Genomic DNA, 4583 nt, shown 5'->3' with positions numbered 1-4583 from the left:
CGAGGGACCACAATCACATCACAATCACATCACAATCAATCCATCACAATCCACATAAATCTTACGATTAACAATATCATTTCCACATCCATAATTCAAGCCAATCTTACAATTAACACTATGCCAAGACCTCGCCACATCTGACACAAGTGATACAGGTTAATTGCCTCACTCAACCCACACCATACCAGGGTTCGTATCATCCCCGATCATTTAGGAGTACGCTCGTCCCTGAAGCATCACCTACCCAGGGTTCGTATCATCCCTGATCATTCAGGAGTACGCTCGTCCCTGAAGCATGAGTGTGAGGAACCACAATCACATTACAATCCATACAATCTCTTGCAATTAACCCTATGTCAGGGCTGCCATAATCGACATAAGTGGTGTGTGTTAACTGTCTTACTCATCCCACACCATGCTAGGGTCACGCCCTCCCTGTAGCACCACTTACCCAGGGGTCGTGCCATCCCTAGTCATTAGTGTGAGGAAACACATCGCAATCACATTCTTAATCATGTCCATACAACATCTCATCTCATATCACGATTTCATATCACATACACAATTTCATATCATATACTCAACATATAAGTCTAACAAAATAATCTTTTACACATCTCTCATGCAATTCACCATGAATACTCATTATAACAATAATATAACAATAATATAAAACTCAATTAATTCCCCAGTTTAATACAATATTAAATCAATAGAATTACCAATTTAATATAACATTCATAAATGTAATAATAATCAGTGGAATTATCAACATAAACAATAAAACCCCTAATTATTCCAAAACCTAGCTCACAGACACTTTTCTACAGTTTCGTTCTCCCTCTCAGATCATCATTCTTACAAATTAAATATGTATTTCTAATCCTCAACACATACAGAATCTAATGGGGTCATTAATTCCTCAAACAGAAATAATCTAATTTTTCTCAAAACCTAACTTACAGACACTTTTCTATAATTTTGTTCTCTCTTCCAGAGCATCATTTTTACAAACAAATCATATATTCGTAGTCCTACATATATACAGAATCACATAAGATAATTAATTCTCCAAACAGAAATAATTATAAAATTACTCATAACCCTAAGGGTTCTTCCTCTACCCAGTTCCCTCATGTAACTCTACATATAAATAATTCCCTTTTTCCCCCTACCTGGATAAACAGAAATTGAAACTACAACAGGGATCTCTTGGTCTCCTCCTCTAAGTGCCCCATGGTCTTCAGAGAAAAGAAGATGGGAAGAAGAAAGAATAGAAGAGAATAGGAAGAGAAAATGAGAGATGTGAGAAAATGAGAGGTAAGGCCTCCTATTTATAGGAATCTGCCTCAGTTAACCCAGAACGGCCCGTTCCAAAAGTGGAACGCCCGTTCTGGACCCTCCAGAACCAAGCAAAAATCTCAACTGGAACGGCCCGTTCCAAAACCGGAACGGTCCGTTCTCAATCCCAGCAGAACGGCCCGTTCTACTTTCAGAACGGCCCGTTCTCCAACCGGAACGACCCGTTCTCAACTACGTTTTTTAGGCAATTTCTTTATTCCAGAACGGCCCGTTTCACTTTCGAAACGGCCCGTTCCAGGCAACGAATTGGGCCCACGGCCCAGTGAAAATTTGGGTTGTTACACCTAGCATTTGTACCTATGTCTATGTTAGACTATATGTCTACTATTTCTTCTAGTTGTCTAGAACTAGAATTTGTTCTCCTAAGAAACCTGTCTAAGATTCCAGGTTATTGATTGATTGCTTTAGCAATAGGTGTGTATATATCCCGAAAGGGTTTGTGATGTTCCTATGAAAGGAATGGTTTGTGTTCTAGAATTCATTTGCATGGTCTAGCAAGTATAAATTTATTAGAAATTTGTGGGGAGGAATTATTACTACCTAAAGATAATTTAGAAAGTTGATTAGAAATTTTATCAAGTTCTCTATTTATGGGTTGAGATTTGGCTTTTAAAAGTTCAAAAGCTTTATCAAGTTTTTCTTCTAGATTTTTAGTCTTATTAAGAATAAGATTTTGTGTTTTGTGTATACTTTCTATATTATCATAAAGTTCTTCTAAATCTCTTCTAGTGGCCAGATCTTTGTAACTCTGATATTAGTAAATAACTAATATCAGGTGTGCCTTTTATAAAAGAAAATAATTCGAAATTCAAAGACTTGCAAGAAAAACTCTTTTAATGATTGATTAAATCCTTTTCGAATTACGTTTTTGGTATTGAAGGTATGTTTTATATAATAGTAATGTTACAAGTATAATAAAAAATTGTAAAACATTATTTTTGTATTTATCTCTCTTTATCAATAACAATATATTTTATCATAATAAATAAAATAATTAATGAAGAGAAATAAATACAAAAATGATATTGTATAATTTTAGTTATACGTATAACATGACACTTTATATAAATAGGAGTTGCAGTTGGATGAATTTGTCACTCATGAAGTAGAGTTTAAAGACATCAATAAAGCTTTTGATTTATTGAGTAAAGGACAATGACTTCGATGTGTGATTTGGATGGATAAATGAGTACATTGTTATGTATTCCTAGCCCTTGAATAATATGCAACATGAAAAGTATTGGACTGTAGTCTTCTGTTTTGTATTTGATTAAAATTTTTTCAATAAAACAGGGATGCTATCCTATTGCACTGCAAATGCACTTGAAGCACCAGCAAACTAACTAATAGGGGACAAAATGATGATCCTTGTTTCTCCAAAGTGCTTTAGTTTGTATACTCCAGAAACTGCTTCATTTGGTATTTCCCATTCTATGGTAGTTAGGCCTTGATAGGAACTATTATCCACTTTCCACTTGAAAAACAAGCTTAAATCATCATCATCATACACAACAATCCATCTTTCCCCTTGAAGCCTCTCCACTGCTACAAATGTGCCTTCTATTAGAAGGTCATATCTTAAATTGGCACTCCAGAATGTAGCACCTGGTGTATCTCCCTTCGTAAAATAGCCTTCCTTTGGAAAGAATATGTATTCCTTTATGTCAACCAATTTAAGTGATTCTGGAGGTGAGTCTACAAAGGGACCCAATAAGAGGCTTATTTGTATAGATGAGAGATCTGGTGGTGAAGGACCTTTCAGAGGGAAGTTAATTCCTTCAACCATTGCTCGTGCTAGTTTCTTAAATTCTTGGATGTATGTTGATAATGTGTGAGGACCATACAGTGTTGAAGCAACCTGCAAATTTTTATTACTTATTAGCATTAATTTAGATCTAGTTTGTCTCAAATTTTAAGCCGGAAAGCTATATGGTAGCATCTACTGCATGCTTATGACTGATATAAGAATGGTATAAGGGAAGGGTAATAAAGAATGTAACTGAATGTTAGCAAATGGTTGTTTTTTGGAAATAATTTCTTTTCTTTTTTCTAAACAATTTTTGAATTATTTCTTTGAAATAAACTGAAGCAAAAACATTAGATTGTTCCAAGGTTTGATTAATCAGACATTCTATTGGTTGAATTTAAGTTAGCTTCTTGCCACTCCTGAAGTTAAATAAGATCGATATTCCTTAACATCAATTGCTTTTGTCTAATATGGATATCTAATAAGTTTATAAAAACTTGATGATTTGGTATCCTCTTTTATTCAACATGCCTCATATCATTGCTGCTTATATTCTGTAACAGTACTAAAATGGAAAAGAAATCAGAATAAAGGAAAAGGCAAGGAATGGCAGTGATTGTATTCTTCTATCAGCAAATAGGTACCAATAGTAAAGGATGAGTACAGAATTAGAGAATATGAGGTGAGAGAGAGAAATCAGAAAAATACAGATGAGAAGAGAAAGAGACAATTCATCATTCTACACTACTCTCACTAAAGGGCAAAAGTTGTTATTATACTGCCAGCCTACTTTCCTTGCACGAAATCTCTCAGCCTAGTGTTGGTCATCTTAGTGCGTGTGCTCCTCCTGAGCAAAGCATTCTCTGGAAAGGCTGCCACGTGTCCTTCCTCAATAACTAACTTATCATTTTCTGCCTGAAGAGGAATATTCTCCTCTAGGCCCATGAAAATGCTTCCCCCATTGAAAATAACCTTGTCCTCAAGGTTGAAATTGGGATATAGGTGGCTCATGTCCTCTGCATTTTCCCAAGTAGCTTCAGAAACCTCTTGTCCACTCCACTGAACCAGGACCTGAGGAATGAGTTGCTCTCCTTTAAGAATCGTACGTCTGTTGAGGACTTGTAGAGGTTGCAGCATGATACCTTCTTCATCAATAAGTAATGGAAAAGGAATAGTTGTTGCAGTGTCATCTCCCTTGAATTCCTTTAGCTGTGAAACATGAAAGATAGGATGTATTTTAGCATTGACTGGCAGCAGTAACTTGTAAGCCACCGAACCAATCTTAGCAAGGATAGTAAAAGGGCCAAAGTATCTCATGCTAAGTTTTTGATTCTGTCGCAACTGAACTGAATGCTGCCGATACGGTTTCAGTTTCACCCACACTTTATCACCAATCTGAAAGTGTTTCTCAATCCTCTTCTTATCTGCTTGATGTTTCATGTACTGTTGGGCCCTGAATAAATTCTCCTTA

General features: G+C 35.8%; 1 pseudogene; it reads right to left on the bottom strand.

Moving 5' to 3' along the window:
• Positions 1 to 1028: 1028 nt before the first annotated feature.
• Positions 1029 to 3396, bottom strand: LOC145959047 (neutral ceramidase 2 pseudogene; annotated as a pseudogene).
• Between the last annotated feature and the right edge of the window lie 1187 nt (positions 3397 to 4583).

Source organism: Cajanus cajan, chromosome 6 (assembly GCF_000230855.2).
Source record: "Cajanus cajan strain Asha chromosome 6, NIPB_CcT2T_4, whole genome shotgun sequence".
NCBI lineage: Eukaryota > Viridiplantae > Streptophyta > Magnoliopsida > Fabales > Fabaceae > Cajanus > Cajanus cajan.
This window is presented reverse-complemented; position numbering and strand designations above follow the sequence as displayed.